Consider the following 17,111-nt stretch of genomic DNA (forward strand, 5'->3'; position numbering starts at 1 on the left):
CGGCGGCCGTCAGACCGACCGACTCCGCTTTACCACCGGAGCTAGAGTCGGGCAAGGGGCACCGAAAGGTACCGGAAGGATCGCGTTCGCACGACGGGAAGTCGACTAGCGGGCCGCCGAAAGCGAGCCGGGGGCCCCCGGTTTTTCTGTCCCACCTGGAGACTGATATCTCAGGAAGGCCGAGGCCGATTTCCTCCGGGGACGGCTCGTCGCGTGCGGCAGGACGAGGCGCAGCGGACGGTACCGAGCGCTCGGAGGTGCGGCGCTGCCCGCCGGAGGTACAGCGAAAGTCTGCGAACCGCTTTCCGCCTCCTCTCACCGCACGGCTCTCCTTTTCACCCACTGGCGGATTTTCACCCTCCGACTGCTCGCTACCGTCCGCTGCGCCTGGTCCGGGCCCTGTCCATTGTCATGTTAATGGCAGGGCGGGGCAGGACTGCTTTCACCAGGAACCCGGTTTTCTGGGTCAGAGGTTCCAGGGGACCTGTTTTGTGCGGACTTCCCTGTGTCCGTCCCTCCATGCCTTCCCCCCAGGACTTCCTTCTGAACACCTTTGTCGTTTGAGCGAGGGCCAAAAGCCTGCCTGTGAAAGGGAAGGATCAGCCGGTCGGAACCCTGCTGGTCGCTGCTGCCAGTGCAGCAGGCGTGCGTGTGTCCTCGGCCTCGTGTCCAGGTCCCTCAGGGACTTGAGGCAACTCTCCCCGGTGGTCTCGTGGTCAGGACCGGGCTTCGAATCCCGGTCGGGGGGGGATGACTTTCTGCTGCAGATTAATTGGCACCTCTGAAAGAAAGTCTCCCCTCCTGAGCGTAAAGCTCCACCCTTAACCACCACCGCCGCCTTTTCCACCCCTTGACAAACAGACAGACAGACAGACAGACAGTCAGTCCAGTTCGGGAGCGCAGCTTTCATTTGGAAGCAGACCCTGCTTGTTTAAAGTCAACGACGCCAAGTTATTTTGCACTTTGAATTATATCGCTACGTGCGAGCGGCACTCAGCCTTGGAGAAGAAAAAAATACCACTGAGCTGAGAAAGGTCTTTTTAAAACGGTTTCCTTCCACAGCAGCTCTGAGTGAGAGAGAGAGAGAGAGAGAGAGAGAGAGATATCAGCTTTATTCTCAGTAATAATACACACACACACACACACACACACACACAGAGACACTGGGAAAGAGCTGTTTTTCCTTTTGAATATCTCCCCACGGGGAGCTGCACCGTTCCCAGAGACACTGCAATACTGGGTCGATGCGTGGAGTGGACGGAGCAAGCCCCTTTTCCATCTCCCTGTTCTAAAAATCAATTTAAAATAATAATAAATAATATGTGTGTGTGTGTGTGTGTGTGTGTGTGTGTCGGTGTCAGTATCAGTCAGTCAGTCAGTGTCTCTCTCTCTCTCTCTCTCTCTCTCCCTCACACTCAGAGCTGCTGTGGAAGGAAACTTTTTTAAAAAGAACTTGCTTATTGAAAGAAAGATGTGTCTCAAGCTGCCGGGCCCTGTCCATTGTCATGTCAATGGCAGGACTGCTTTCACCAGGAACCCGGTTTTCTGGGTCAGAGGTTCCAGGGGACCTGTTTTGTGCGGACTTCCCTGTGTCCGTCCCTCCCTGCCTGCCTTCCCCCCAGGACTTCCTTCTGAACACCTTTGTCGTTTGAGCGAGGGCCAAAAGCCTGCCTGTGAAAGGGAAGGATCAGCCGGTCAGCCCCCTGCTGGTCGCTGCTGCCAGTGCAGCAGGCGTGCGTGTGTATTCGGCCTCGTGTCCAGGTCCCTCAGGGACTTGAGGCAACTCTCCCCGGTGGTCTCGTGGTCAGGACCGGGCTTCGAATCCCGGTTGGGGGGGGATGACTTTCTGCTGCAGATTAATTGGCACCTCTGAAAGAAAGTCTCCCCTCCTGTGCGTAATGCTCCACCCTCACCACCACCACCGCCTTTTCCACCCCTTGACAAACAGACAGACAGACAGACAGACAGTCAGTCCAGTTCGGGAGCGCAGCTTTCATTTGGAAGCAGACCCTGCTTGTTTAAAGTCAACGACGCCAAGTTATTTTGCACTTTGAATTATATCGCTACGTGCGAGCGGCACTCAGCCTTGGAGAAGAAAAAAATACCACTGAGCTGAGAAAGTTCTTTTTAAAAAGGTTTCCTTCCACAGCAGCTCTGAGTGAGAGAGAGAGAGGGAGAGAGAGAGAGAGAGAGATATCAGCTTTATTCTCAGTAATAATACACACACACACACACACACACACACACAGAGACACTGGGAAAGAGCTGATTTTCCTTTTGAATATCTCCCCACGGGGAGCTGCACCGTTCCCAGAGACACTGCAATACTGGGTCGATGCGTGGAGTGGACGGAGCAAGCCCCTATTCCATCTCCCTGTTCTAAAAATCAATTAAAAATAATAATAAATAATATGTGTGTGTGTGTGTGTGTGTGTGTGTGTGTGTGTGTGTGTCGGTGTCAGTATCAGTCAGTGAGTCAGTGTCTCTCTCTCTCTCTCTCTCTCTCTCTCACTCAGAGCTGCTGTGGAAGGAAACTTTTTTAAAAAGAACTTGCATATTGAAAGAAAGATGTGTCTCAAGCTGCCGGGCCCTGTCCATTGTCATGTCAATGGCAGGACTGCTTTCACCAGGAACCCGGTTTTCTGGGTCAGAGGTTCCAGGGGACCTGTTTTGTGCGGACTTCCCTGTGTCCGTCCCTCCCTGCCTGCCTTCCCCCCAGGACTTCCTTCTGAACACCTTTGTCGTTTCAGCGAGGGCCAAAAGCCTGCCTGTGAAAGGGAAGGATCAGCCGGTCAGCCCCCTGTTGGTCGCTGCTGCCAGTGCAGCAGGCGTGCGTGTGTATTCGGCCTCGTGTCCAGGTCCCTCAGGGACTTGAGGCAACTCTCCCCGGTGGTCTTGTGGTCAGGACCGGGCTTCGAATCCCGGTCGGGGGGGATGACTTTCTGCTACAGATTAATTGGCACCTCTGAAAGAAAGTCTCCCCTCCTGAGCGTAAAGCTCCACCCTCACCACCACCGCCGCCTTTTCCTCCCCTTGACAAGCAGACAGACAGACAGACAGACAGTCCAGTTCGGGAGCGCAGCTTTCATTTGGAAGCAGACCCTGCTTGTTTAAAGTCAACGACGCCAAGTTATTTTGCACTTTGAATTATATCGCTACGTGCGAGCGGCACTCAGCCTTGGAGAAGAAAAAAATACCACTGAGCTGAGAAAGTTCTTTTTAAAACGGTTTCCTTCCACAGCAGCTCTGAGTGAGAGAGAGAGAGAGAGAGAGAGATATCAGCTTTATTCTCAGTAATAATACACACACACACACACACACACACACACAGAGACACTGGGAAAGAGCTGTTTTTCCTTTTGAATATCTCCCCACGGGGAGCTGCACCGTTCCCAGAAACACTGCAATACTGGGTCGATGCGTGGAGTGGACGGAGCAAGCCCCTATTCCATCTCCCTGTTCGAAAAATCAATTTAAAATAATAATAAATAATATGTGTGTGTGTGTGTGTGTGTGTGTGTGTGTGTGTCGGTGTCAGTATCAGTCAGTGAGTCAGTGTCTCTCTCTCTCTCTCTCTCTCTCTCTCTCACTCATAGCTGCTGTGGAAGGAAACTTTTTAAAAAAGAACTTGCTTATTGAAAGAAAGATGTGTCTCAAGCTGCCGGGCCCTGTCCATTGTCATGTCAATGGCAGGACTGCTTTCACCAGGAACCCGTTTTTCTGGGTCAGAGGTTCCAGGGGACCTGTTTTGTGCGGACTTCCCTGTGTCCGTCCCTCCCTGCCTGCCTTCCCCCCAGGACTTCCTTCTGAACACCTTTGTCGTTTAAAATAATAATAAATAATATGTGTGTGTGTGTGTGTGTGTGTGTGTGTGTGTGTGTGTGTCGGTGTCAGTCAGTGAGTCAGTGTCTCTCTCTCTCCTCTCTCTCTCTCACACTCAGAGCTGCTGTGGAAGGAAACTTTTTTAAAAAGAACTTGCTTATTGAAAGAAAGATGTGTCTCAAGCTGCCGGGCCCTGTCCATTGTCCTGTCAGTGGCAGGACTGCTTTCACCAGGAACCCGGTTTTCTGGGTCAGAGGTTCCAGGGGACCTGTTTTGTGCGGACTTCCCTGTGTCCGTCCCTCCCTGCCTGCCTTCCCCCCAGGACTTCCTTCTGAACACCTTTGTCGTTTGAGCGAGGGCCAAAAGCCTGCCTGTGAAAGGGAAGGATCAGCCGGTCAGCCCCCTGTTGGTCGCTGCTGCCAGTGCAGCAGGCGTGCGTGTGTCCTCGGCCTCGTGTCCAGGTCCCTCAGGGACTTGAGGCAACTCTCCCCGGTGGTCTCGTGGTCAGGACCGGGCTTCGAATCCCGGTCGGGGGGGATGACTTTCTGCTGCAGATGAATTGGCACCTCTGAAAGAAAGTCTCCCCTCCTGAGCGTAAAGCTCCACCCTCACCACCACCGCCGCCTTTTCCACCCCTTGACAAACGGACAGACAGACAGACAGACAGTCAGTCAGTCCAGTTCGGGAGCGCAGCTTTCATTTGGAAGCAGACCCTGCTTGTTTCAAGTCAACGACGCCAAGTTATTTTGCACTTTGAATTATATCGCTACGTGCGAGCGGCACTCAGCCTTGGAGAAGAAAAAAATACCACTGAGCTGAGAAAGTTCTTTTTAAAAAGGTTTGCTTCCACAGCAGCTCTGAGTGTGAGAGAGAGAGAGAGAGAGAGAGAGAGAGATATCAGCTTTATTCTCAGTAATAATACACACACACACACACACACACACACACACACAGAGACACTGGGAAAGAGCTGATTTTCCTTTTGAATATCTCCCCACGGGGAGCTGCACCGTTCCCAGAAACACTGCAATACTGGGTCGATGCGTGGAGTGGACAGAGCAAGCCCCTAGTCCATCTCCCTGTTCTAAAAATCAATTAAAAATAATAATAAATAATATGTGTGTGTGTGTGTGTGTGTGTGTGTGTGTCGGTGTCAGTATCAGTCAGTCAGTCAGTCAGTGTCTCTCTCTCTCTCTCTCTCTCTCTCTCTCAGAGCTGCTGTGGAAGGAAACTTTTTTAAAAAGGACTTGCTTATTGAAAGAAAGATGTGTCTCAAGCTGCCGGGCCCTGTCCATTGTCATGTCAGTGGCAGGACTGCTTTCACCAGGAACCCGGTTTTGTGGGTCAGAGGTTCCAGGGGACCTGTTTTGTGCGGACTTCCCTGTGTCCGTCCCTCCCTGCCTGCCTTCCCCCCAGGACTTCCTTCTGAACACCTTTGTCGTTTGAGCGAGGGCCAAAAGCCTGCCTGTGAAAGGGAAGGATCAGCCGGTCAGCCCCCTGTTGGTCGCTGCTGCCAGTGCAGCAGGCGTGCGTGTGTCCTCGGCCTCGTGTCCAGGTCCCTCAGGGACTTGAGGCATCTCTCCCCGGTGGTCTCGTGGTCAGGACCGGGCTTCGAATCCCGGTCGGGGGGGATGACTTTCTGCTGCAGATTAATTGGCACCTCTGAAAGAAAGTCTCCCCTCCTGAGCGTAAAGCTCCACCCTCACCACCACCGCCACCTTTTCCACCCCTTGACAAACAGACAGACAGACAGACAGTCAGTCCAGTTCGGGAGCGCAGCTTTCATTTGGAAGCAGACCCTGCTTGTTTCAAGTCAACGACGCCAAGTTATTTTGCACTTTGAATTATATCGCTCCGTGCGAGCGGCACTCAGCCTTGGAGAAGAAAAAAATACCACTGAGCTGAGAAAGTTCTTTTTAAAACGGTTTCCTTCCACAGCAGCTCTGAGTGTAAGAGAGAGAGAGAGAGAGAGAGAGAGATATCAGCTTTATTCTCAGTAATAATACACACACACACACACACACACACACACACACACACACACACACACACACACAGAGACACTGGGAAAGAGCTGTTTTTCCTTTTGAATATCTCCCCACAGGGAGCTGCACCGTTCCCAGAGACACTGCAATACTGGGTCGATGCGTGGAGTGGACGGAGCAAGCCCCTAGTCCATCTCCCTGTTCCAAAAATCAATTTAATATATGGTCCCCAGATAGGGGACGTATCAGATATTAAACTGATAAGAACAGATTTTTTTTTTTTTTTTCTGACACTCTGGGGTGCCTTATTGCCTTACAGATTCATTCCAGATTCCTTGCAGTGACATTACATCAAGCCAAAGCTCTACAAGCCAAAGCTCTACACTCTGCCCGAGGGGATTTCTCCCTGACTGCATCCCCCCGGCATACAATGGCAGGAAGGCTCCAAATGGTTGCCTTCCCCCACTTGACCACTTGATCTTAGCCAAAAGGCCGAGAAGCGATACCGCGCTCGATGCGAATTGATCTCGGGTCCTGTTTGCCCTCCCTCTTTGTTCTCTGGCTGCCGGTGTTGAAAGCAGTCTCGAAGCACTGCCGTTCTCTCCCACTCTGGCCACATTTTTTGCCACCGTTTCTAATTGCAACAGTGGATGAGTTTAAAGAAGTTGCCGTTTTTTCCTTTCTTGCCAGGATTGCTTGACAGATTGGTAAATTTGCCAGTAGGCCACCAATCAGATGGGAGAGGGTTGTGTCTCAACGGACCTCCGTCAGTCAGTCTCAGTCACTAACGAACTGCCGTGGAAGGAAACCTCTTTGAGTAAAACTAGTGACGTGACGTGTCTCACAATGAGCGAGCGAGTGAGATTGCAACGGCCAATTGAGAAAGAGGTGAGGTGCTGACAATCAGCAGCTCGTGTTGAAACATTCATTCCACGGCAGGCAAGACCAATCAAAAAAAATACTGCAGATGCTGGCTCGGCTCGGCTGGCTGGCTGGCTGGCTGGCTGGCTGGCTGGCTGGAAATGGGAAATAAAAACACAAGGCGTGTTAAAGGCTGGTTAAACTGTCGAAAGAAACAAGGCGTTAATGTTTCAGAAGCGCCTATTGAAAGACGTCTCTCAAGCTGCTCCCTGACTGGGCCCTGTCCATTGTCACGTTAATCCCAGGGCGGGGCGGGACTGCTTTGACCGGGAGACCTGTTTTCTGGGACGCAGGTGTGACATTCCAGGGAGGCACCTACTTTGTGCTGATTCGAAACGACCACGACAACGGCAACTTGCAGTTCTATATTACAACAACAACAACGCGCGTGTGGTAGTTGGGAGGGGCTGCGTTCGCGCTCTCCCCCCTGCATTGAAACTCAAAGTTCGATTTTCAATCCCATAGTCCACCAATCGGATGGGAGACGGTGTGTGTGTGTGTGTGTGTGTGTGTGTGTGTCAGTGTCAGTGTCAGTGTCAGTCTCTCTCTCTCTCTCTCTCTCTCTCACTCTTACTCAGAGCTGCTGTGGAAGGAAACCTTTTTAAAAAGAACTTGCATATTGAAAAAAAGATGTGTCTCAAGCTGCCGGGCCCTGTCCATTGTCACGTTAATGGCAGGACGGGGCAGGACTGCTTTGACCAGGAGACCTGTTTTCTGGGACGCAGGTGTGAGATTCCAGGGGACCTGCTTTGTGCTGATTTCCCTGCCTCCCTCCCTCCCCCCCAGGACTTCCTTCTGAACACCTTTGTCGTTTGAGCGAGGGCCAAAAGCCTGCCTGTGAAAGGGAAGGATCAGCCGGTCAGCCCCCTGCTGGTCGCTGCTGCCAGTGCAGCAGGCGTGCGTGTGTCCTCGGCCTCGTGTCCAGGTCCCTCAGGGACTTGAGGCAGCTCTCCCCGGTGGTCTCGTGGTCAGGACCGGGCTTCGAATCCCGGTCGGGGGGGGATGACTTTCTGCTGCAGATTAATTGGCATGAAGGAAAGTCTCCCCTCCTGAGCGGAATGCTCCACCCTCACCACCACCGCCACCGCCTTTTCCTCCCCTTGACAAACAGACAGACAGACAGACAGACAGTCAGTCCAGTTCGGGAGCGCAGCTTTCATTAAGCAATGGCGTTTGTGACAACTCATCGTCTGACAGGTTGATGATTTCCCCACACGCCTCCTGCCGAATAAAAGGCTCACCCTCCCGGACACTACCCCCAGAATCACCCACCCCGCCCCCCCGGGGTGAATATTAAGCCCGAGAACACCGACTGTAACCAACCGCAGTGAAAAGTTGAAGTGGCAACTCATTAACCAGATTTATTTTGGGCAACTCATTAACCAGATTTTTTGTTCATTTGGTTTATGAGTTGCCAAGTGTAAATCTGGTTAATGAGTTGCCACTTCAACTTTTCACTGCAGTTGGTTACAGTCGGTGTTCTCGGGCTTAATATTCACCCCGGGGGGGGGGGGGGGGGGGTGTATAGCGGGCGATGGCCGGTGTGGAGTGCGTTTTTTGGGGGTTGATTTTCACTTTGCCTCGCTGGTGGAATTTGTGGGAGGCAGGCAAGGGGATTGGTGTGGGCTGGTGGGCGGCAAGGGAGATGCTTGCTTCGGGGTGTTATCCTCACTTTGGTCCGCTGGTGAGAGTAGGCAGCGGCAGGCAGGCCGGCAGGCAAGTGTGATGTAGTGTGGGGTGCAGTGCAGTGCAGTGCAGTGCGGTGCTGCCCTGTCGTTTATGAAAGGTTGTAATGACACTGCTTTGCAGCTGACCATGTCCACTGATTTGTGACGCCCGTATGGAGGCTGATATCTCAGGAGGGCCGAGGCCGATTTCCTCCGGGGACGGCTCGTCGCGTGCGGCAGGACGAGGCGCAGCGGACGGTACCGAGCGCTCGGAGGTGCGGCGCTGCCCGCCGGAGGTACAGCGAAAGGCTGCAAACCGCTTTCCGCCTGCTAACTCGGCGGCCGTCAGACCGACCGACTCCGCTTTACCACCGGAGCTAGAGTCGGGCAAGGGGCACCGAAAGGTACCGGAAGGATCGCGTTCGCACGACGGGAAGTCGACTAGCGGGCCGCCGAAAGCGAGCCGGGGGCCCCCGGTTTTTCTGTCCCACCTGGAGACTGATATCTCAGGAAGGCCGAGGCCGATTTCCTCCGGGGACGGCTCGTCGCGTGCGGCAGGACGAGGCGCAGCGGACGGTACCGAGCGCTCGGAGGTGCGGCGCTGCCCGCCGGAGGTACAGCGAAAGTCTGCGAACCGCTTTCCGCCTCCTCTCACCGCACGGCTCTCCTTTTCACCCACTGGCGGATTTTCACCCTCCGACTGCTCGCTACCGTCCGCTGCGCCTGGTCCGGGCCCTGTCCATTGTCATGTTAATGGCAGGGCGGGGCAGGACTGCTTTCACCAGGAACCCGGTTTTCTGGGTCAGAGGTTCCAGGGGACCTGTTTTGTGCGGACTTCCCTGTGTCCGTCCCTCCATGCCTTCCCCCCAGGACTTCCTTCTGAACACCTTTGTCGTTTGAGCGAGGGCCAAAAGCCTGCCTGTGAAAGGGAAGGATCAGCCGGTCGGAACCCTGCTGGTCGCTGCTGCCAGTGCAGCAGGCGTGCGTGTGTCCTCGGCCTCGTGTCCAGGTCCCTCAGGGACTTGAGGCAACTCTCCCCGGTGGTCTCGTGGTCAGGACCGGGCTTCGAATCCCGGTCGGGGGGGGATGACTTTCTGCTGCAGATTAATTGGCACCTCTGAAAGAAAGTCTCCCCTCCTGAGCGTAAAGCTCCACCCTTAACCACCACCGCCGCCTTTTCCACCCCTTGACAAACAGACAGACAGACAGACAGACAGTCAGTCCAGTTCGGGAGCGCAGCTTTCATTTGGAAGCAGACCCTGCTTGTTTAAAGTCAACGACGCCAAGTTATTTTGCACTTTGAATTATATCGCTACGTGCGAGCGGCACTCAGCCTTGGAGAAGAAAAAAATACCACTGAGCTGAGAAAGGTCTTTTTAAAACGGTTTCCTTCCACAGCAGCTCTGAGTGAGAGAGAGAGAGAGAGAGAGAGAGAGAGATATCAGCTTTATTCTCAGTAATAATACACACACACACACACACACACACACACAGAGACACTGGGAAAGAGCTGTTTTTCCTTTTGAATATCTCCCCACGGGGAGCTGCACCGTTCCCAGAGACACTGCAATACTGGGTCGATGCGTGGAGTGGACGGAGCAAGCCCCTTTTCCATCTCCCTGTTCTAAAAATCAATTTAAAATAATAATAAATAATATGTGTGTGTGTGTGTGTGTGTGTGTGTGTGTCGGTGTCAGTATCAGTCAGTCAGTCAGTGTCTCTCTCTCTCTCTCTCTCTCTCTCCCTCACACTCAGAGCTGCTGTGGAAGGAAACTTTTTTAAAAAGAACTTGCTTATTGAAAGAAAGATGTGTCTCAAGCTGCCGGGCCCTGTCCATTGTCATGTCAATGGCAGGACTGCTTTCACCAGGAACCCGGTTTTCTGGGTCAGAGGTTCCAGGGGACCTGTTTTGTGCGGACTTCCCTGTGTCCGTCCCTCCCTGCCTGCCTTCCCCCCAGGACTTCCTTCTGAACACCTTTGTCGTTTGAGCGAGGGCCAAAAGCCTGCCTGTGAAAGGGAAGGATCAGCCGGTCAGCCCCCTGCTGGTCGCTGCTGCCAGTGCAGCAGGCGTGCGTGTGTATTCGGCCTCGTGTCCAGGTCCCTCAGGGACTTGAGGCAACTCTCCCCGGTGGTCTCGTGGTCAGGACCGGGCTTCGAATCCCGGTTGGGGGGGGATGACTTTCTGCTGCAGATTAATTGGCACCTCTGAAAGAAAGTCTCCCCTCCTGTGCGTAATGCTCCACCCTCACCACCACCACCGCCTTTTCCACCCCTTGACAAACAGACAGACAGACAGACAGACAGTCAGTCCAGTTCGGGAGCGCAGCTTTCATTTGGAAGCAGACCCTGCTTGTTTAAAGTCAACGACGCCAAGTTATTTTGCACTTTGAATTATATCGCTACGTGCGAGCGGCACTCAGCCTTGGAGAAGAAAAAAATACCACTGAGCTGAGAAAGTTCTTTTTAAAAAGGTTTCCTTCCACAGCAGCTCTGAGTGAGAGAGAGAGAGGGAGAGAGAGAGAGAGAGAGATATCAGCTTTATTCTCAGTAATAATACACACACACACACACACACACACACACAGAGACACTGGGAAAGAGCTGATTTTCCTTTTGAATATCTCCCCACGGGGAGCTGCACCGTTCCCAGAGACACTGCAATACTGGGTCGATGCGTGGAGTGGACGGAGCAAGCCCCTATTCCATCTCCCTGTTCTAAAAATCAATTAAAAATAATAATAAATAATATGTGTGTGTGTGTGTGTGTGTGTGTGTGTGTGTGTGTGTGTCGGTGTCAGTATCAGTCAGTGAGTCAGTGTCTCTCTCTCTCTCTCTCTCTCTCTCTCACTCAGAGCTGCTGTGGAAGGAAACTTTTTTAAAAAGAACTTGCATATTGAAAGAAAGATGTGTCTCAAGCTGCCGGGCCCTGTCCATTGTCATGTCAATGGCAGGACTGCTTTCACCAGGAACCCGGTTTTCTGGGTCAGAGGTTCCAGGGGACCTGTTTTGTGCGGACTTCCCTGTGTCCGTCCCTCCCTGCCTGCCTTCCCCCCAGGACTTCCTTCTGAACACCTTTGTCGTTTCAGCGAGGGCCAAAAGCCTGCCTGTGAAAGGGAAGGATCAGCCGGTCAGCCCCCTGTTGGTCGCTGCTGCCAGTGCAGCAGGCGTGCGTGTGTATTCGGCCTCGTGTCCAGGTCCCTCAGGGACTTGAGGCAACTCTCCCCGGTGGTCTTGTGGTCAGGACCGGGCTTCGAATCCCGGTCGGGGGGGATGACTTTCTGCTACAGATTAATTGGCACCTCTGAAAGAAAGTCTCCCCTCCTGAGCGTAAAGCTCCACCCTCACCACCACCGCCGCCTTTTCCTCCCCTTGACAAGCAGACAGACAGACAGACAGACAGTCCAGTTCGGGAGCGCAGCTTTCATTTGGAAGCAGACCCTGCTTGTTTAAAGTCAACGACGCCAAGTTATTTTGCACTTTGAATTATATCGCTACGTGCGAGCGGCACTCAGCCTTGGAGAAGAAAAAAATACCACTGAGCTGAGAAAGTTCTTTTTAAAACGGTTTCCTTCCACAGCAGCTCTGAGTGAGAGAGAGAGAGAGAGAGAGAGATATCAGCTTTATTCTCAGTAATAATACACACACACACACACACACACACACACAGAGACACTGGGAAAGAGCTGTTTTTCCTTTTGAATATCTCCCCACGGGGAGCTGCACCGTTCCCAGAAACACTGCAATACTGGGTCGATGCGTGGAGTGGACGGAGCAAGCCCCTATTCCATCTCCCTGTTCGAAAAATCAATTTAAAATAATAATAAATAATATGTGTGTGTGTGTGTGTGTGTGTGTGTGTGTGTGTCGGTGTCAGTATCAGTCAGTGAGTCAGTGTCTCTCTCTCTCTCTCTCTCTCTCTCTCTCACTCATAGCTGCTGTGGAAGGAAACTTTTTAAAAAAGAACTTGCTTATTGAAAGAAAGATGTGTCTCAAGCTGCCGGGCCCTGTCCATTGTCATGTCAATGGCAGGACTGCTTTCACCAGGAACCCGTTTTTCTGGGTCAGAGGTTCCAGGGGACCTGTTTTGTGCGGACTTCCCTGTGTCCGTCCCTCCCTGCCTGCCTTCCCCCCAGGACTTCCTTCTGAACACCTTTGTCGTTTAAAATAATAATAAATAATATGTGTGTGTGTGTGTGTGTGTGTGTGTGTGTGTGTGTGTGTCGGTGTCAGTCAGTGAGTCAGTGTCTCTCTCTCTCCTCTCTCTCTCTCACACTCAGAGCTGCTGTGGAAGGAAACTTTTTTAAAAAGAACTTGCTTATTGAAAGAAAGATGTGTCTCAAGCTGCCGGGCCCTGTCCATTGTCCTGTCAGTGGCAGGACTGCTTTCACCAGGAACCCGGTTTTCTGGGTCAGAGGTTCCAGGGGACCTGTTTTGTGCGGACTTCCCTGTGTCCGTCCCTCCCTGCCTGCCTTCCCCCCAGGACTTCCTTCTGAACACCTTTGTCGTTTGAGCGAGGGCCAAAAGCCTGCCTGTGAAAGGGAAGGATCAGCCGGTCAGCCCCCTGTTGGTCGCTGCTGCCAGTGCAGCAGGCGTGCGTGTGTCCTCGGCCTCGTGTCCAGGTCCCTCAGGGACTTGAGGCAACTCTCCCCGGTGGTCTCGTGGTCAGGACCGGGCTTCGAATCCCGGTCGGGGGGGATGACTTTCTGCTGCAGATGAATTGGCACCTCTGAAAGAAAGTCTCCCCTCCTGAGCGTAAAGCTCCACCCTCACCACCACCGCCGCCTTTTCCACCCCTTGACAAACGGACAGACAGACAGACAGACAGTCAGTCAGTCCAGTTCGGGAGCGCAGCTTTCATTTGGAAGCAGACCCTGCTTGTTTCAAGTCAACGACGCCAAGTTATTTTGCACTTTGAATTATATCGCTACGTGCGAGCGGCACTCAGCCTTGGAGAAGAAAAAAATACCACTGAGCTGAGAAAGTTCTTTTTAAAAAGGTTTGCTTCCACAGCAGCTCTGAGTGTGAGAGAGAGAGAGAGAGAGAGAGAGAGAGATATCAGCTTTATTCTCAGTAATAATACACACACACACACACACACACACACACACAGAGACACTGGGAAAGAGCTGATTTTCCTTTTGAATATCTCCCCACGGGGAGCTGCACCGTTCCCAGAAACACTGCAATACTGGGTCGATGCGTGGAGTGGACAGAGCAAGCCCCTAGTCCATCTCCCTGTTCTAAAAATCAATTAAAAATAATAATAAATAATATGTGTGTGTGTGTGTGTGTGTGTGTGTGTGTCGGTGTCAGTATCAGTCAGTCAGTCAGTCAGTGTCTCTCTCTCTCTCTCTCTCTCTCTCTCTCAGAGCTGCTGTGGAAGGAAACTTTTTTAAAAAGGACTTGCTTATTGAAAGAAAGATGTGTCTCAAGCTGCCGGGCCCTGTCCATTGTCATGTCAGTGGCAGGACTGCTTTCACCAGGAACCCGGTTTTGTGGGTCAGAGGTTCCAGGGGACCTGTTTTGTGCGGACTTCCCTGTGTCCGTCCCTCCCTGCCTGCCTTCCCCCCAGGACTTCCTTCTGAACACCTTTGTCGTTTGAGCGAGGGCCAAAAGCCTGCCTGTGAAAGGGAAGGATCAGCCGGTCAGCCCCCTGTTGGTCGCTGCTGCCAGTGCAGCAGGCGTGCGTGTGTCCTCGGCCTCGTGTCCAGGTCCCTCAGGGACTTGAGGCATCTCTCCCCGGTGGTCTCGTGGTCAGGACCGGGCTTCGAATCCCGGTCGGGGGGGATGACTTTCTGCTGCAGATTAATTGGCACCTCTGAAAGAAAGTCTCCCCTCCTGAGCGTAAAGCTCCACCCTCACCACCACCGCCACCTTTTCCACCCCTTGACAAACAGACAGACAGACAGACAGTCAGTCCAGTTCGGGAGCGCAGCTTTCATTTGGAAGCAGACCCTGCTTGTTTCAAGTCAACGACGCCAAGTTATTTTGCACTTTGAATTATATCGCTCCGTGCGAGCGGCACTCAGCCTTGGAGAAGAAAAAAATACCACTGAGCTGAGAAAGTTCTTTTTAAAACGGTTTCCTTCCACAGCAGCTCTGAGTGTAAGAGAGAGAGAGAGAGAGAGAGAGAGATATCAGCTTTATTCTCAGTAATAATACACACACACACACACACACACACACACACACACACACACACACACACACACAGAGACACTGGGAAAGAGCTGTTTTTCCTTTTGAATATCTCCCCACAGGGAGCTGCACCGTTCCCAGAGACACTGCAATACTGGGTCGATGCGTGGAGTGGACGGAGCAAGCCCCTAGTCCATCTCCCTGTTCCAAAAATCAATTTAATATATGGTCCCCAGATAGGGGACGTATCAGATATTAAACTGATAAGAACAGATTTTTTTTTTTTTTTTTTTTTTTTTTTTTTTTTTTTTCTGACACTCTGGGGTGCCTTATTGCCTTACAGATTCATTCCAGATTCCTTGCAGTGACATTACATCAAGCCAAAGCTCTACAAGCCAAAGCTCTACACTCTGCCCGAGGGGATTTCTCCCTGACTGCATCCCCCCGGCATACAATGGCAGGAAGGCTCCAAATGGTTGCCTTCCCCCACTTGACCACTTGATCTTAGCCAAAAGGCCGAGAAGCGATACCGCGCTCGATGCGAATTGATCTCGGGTCCTGTTTGCCCTCCCTCTTTGTTCTCTGGCTGCCGGTGTTGAAAGCAGTCTCGAAGCACTGCCGTTCTCTCCCACTCTGGCCACATTTTTTGCCACCGTTTCTAATTGCAACAGTGGATGAGTTTAAAGAAGTTGCCGTTTTTTCCTTTCTTGCCAGGATTGCTTGACAGATTGGTAAATTTGCCAGTAGGCCACCAATCAGATGGGAGAGGGTTGTGTCTCAACGGACCTCCGTCAGTCAGTCTCAGTCACTAACGAACTGCCGTGGAAGGAAACCTCTTTGAGTAAAACTAGTGACGTGACGTGTCTCACAATGAGCGAGCGAGTGAGATTGCAACGGCCAATTGAGAAAGAGGTGAGGTGCTGACAATCAGCAGCTCGTGTTGAAACATTCATTCCACGGCAGGCAAGACCAATCAAAAAAAATACTGCAGATGCTGGCTCGGCTCGGCTGGCTGGCTGGCTGGCTGGCTGGCTGGCTGGCTGGAAATGGGAAATAAAAACACAAGGCGTGTTAAAGGCTGGTTAAACTGTCGAAAGAAACAAGGCGTTAATGTTTCAGAAGCGCCTATTGAAAGACGTCTCTCAAGCTGCTCCCCAAGCTGCTCCCTGACTGGGCCCTGTCCATTGTCACGTTAATCCCAGGGCGGGGCGGGACTGCTTTGACCGGGAGACCTGTTTTCTGGGACGCAGGTGTGACATTCCAGGGAGGCACCTACTTTGTGCTGATTCGAAACGACCACGACAACGGCAACTTGCAGTTCTATATTACAACAACAACAACGCGCGTGTGGTAGTTGGGAGGGGCTGCGTTCGCGCTCTCCCCCCTGCATTGAAACTCAAAGTTCGATTTTCAATCCCATAGTCCACCAATCGGATGGGAGACGGTGTGTGTGTGTGTGTGTGTGTGTGTGTGTGTCAGTGTCAGTGTCAGTGTCAGTCTCTCTCTCTCTCTCTCTCTCTCTCACTCTTACTCAGAGCTGCTGTGGAAGGAAACCTTTTTAAAAAGAACTTGCATATTGAAAAAAAGATGTGTCTCAAGCTGCCGGGCCCTGTCCATTGTCACGTTAATGGCAGGACGGGGCAGGACTGCTTTGACCAGGAGACCTGTTTTCTGGGACGCAGGTGTGAGATTCCAGGGGACCTGCTTTGTGCTGATTTCCCTGCCTCCCTCCCTCCCCCCCAGGACTTCCTTCTGAACACCTTTGTCGTTTGAGCGAGGGCCAAAAGCCTGCCTGTGAAAGGGAAGGATCAGCCGGTCAGCCCCCTGCTGGTCGCTGCTGCCAGTGCAGCAGGCGTGCGTGTGTCCTCGGCCTCGTGTCCAGGTCCCTCAGGGACTTGAGGCAGCTCTCCCCGGTGGTCTCGTGGTCAGGACCGGGCTTCGAATCCCGGTCGGGGGGGGATGACTTTCTGCTGCAGATTAATTGGCATGAAGGAAAGTCTCCCCTCCTGAGCGGAATGCTCCACCCTCACCACCACCGCCACCGCCTTTTCCTCCCCTTGACAAACAGACAGACAGACAGACAGACAGTCAGTCCAGTTCGGGAGCGCAGCTTTCATTAAGCAATGGCGTTTGTGACAACTCATCGTCTGACAGGTTGATGATTTCCCCACACGCCTCCTGCCGAATAAAAGGCTCACCCTCCCGGACACTACCCCCAGAATCACCCACCCCGCCCCCCCGGGGTGAATATTAAGCCCGAGAACACCGACTGTAACCAACCGCAGTGAAAAGTTGAAGTGGCAACTCATTAACCAGATTTATTTTGGGCAACTCATTAACCAGATTTTTTGTTCATTTGGTTTATGAGTTGCCAAGTGTAAATCTGGTTAATGAGTTGCCACTTCAACTTTTCACTGCAGTTGGTTACAGTCGGTGTTCTCGGGCTTAATATTCACCCCGGGGGGGGGGGGGGGGGGGTGTATAGCGGGCGATGGCCGGTGTGGAGTGCGTTTTTTGGGGGTTGATTTTCACTTTGCCTCGCTGGTGGAATTTGTGGGAGGCAGGCAAGGGGATTGGT

General features: G+C 52.5%; 10 pseudogenes; all 10 read right to left on the minus strand.

Annotated features, from left to right (window-relative positions):
* Nucleotides 1-1,203: 1,203 nt before the first annotated feature.
* Nucleotides 1,204-1,320, minus strand: LOC137319752 (U2 spliceosomal RNA; annotated as a pseudogene).
* A 974-nt stretch (nt 1,321-2,294) lies between these two features.
* On the minus strand, nt 2,295-2,411 carry LOC137319770 (U2 spliceosomal RNA; annotated as a pseudogene).
* A 965-nt stretch (nt 2,412-3,376) lies between these two features.
* Nucleotides 3,377-3,493, minus strand: LOC137319760 (U2 spliceosomal RNA; annotated as a pseudogene).
* A 1,328-nt stretch (nt 3,494-4,821) lies between these two features.
* On the minus strand, nt 4,822-4,938 carry LOC137319786 (U2 spliceosomal RNA; annotated as a pseudogene).
* Nucleotides 4,939-5,925: 987 nt separating this feature from the next.
* Nucleotides 5,926-6,128, minus strand: LOC137319745 (U2 spliceosomal RNA; annotated as a pseudogene).
* A 3,806-nt stretch (nt 6,129-9,934) lies between these two features.
* LOC137319753 (U2 spliceosomal RNA) lies at nt 9,935-10,051 on the minus strand (annotated as a pseudogene).
* A 974-nt stretch (nt 10,052-11,025) lies between these two features.
* On the minus strand, nt 11,026-11,142 carry LOC137319771 (U2 spliceosomal RNA; annotated as a pseudogene).
* A 965-nt stretch (nt 11,143-12,107) lies between these two features.
* LOC137319761 (U2 spliceosomal RNA) lies at nt 12,108-12,224 on the minus strand (annotated as a pseudogene).
* A 1,326-nt stretch (nt 12,225-13,550) lies between these two features.
* LOC137319787 (U2 spliceosomal RNA) lies at nt 13,551-13,667 on the minus strand (annotated as a pseudogene).
* A 987-nt stretch (nt 13,668-14,654) lies between these two features.
* LOC137319778 (U2 spliceosomal RNA) lies at nt 14,655-14,878 on the minus strand (annotated as a pseudogene).
* Nucleotides 14,879-17,111: the final 2,233 nt, after the last annotated feature.

The sequence above is a fragment of the Heptranchias perlo genome, unplaced genomic scaffold (genome assembly GCF_035084215.1).
Source record: "Heptranchias perlo isolate sHepPer1 unplaced genomic scaffold, sHepPer1.hap1 HAP1_SCAFFOLD_887, whole genome shotgun sequence".
NCBI lineage: Eukaryota > Metazoa > Chordata > Chondrichthyes > Hexanchiformes > Hexanchidae > Heptranchias > Heptranchias perlo.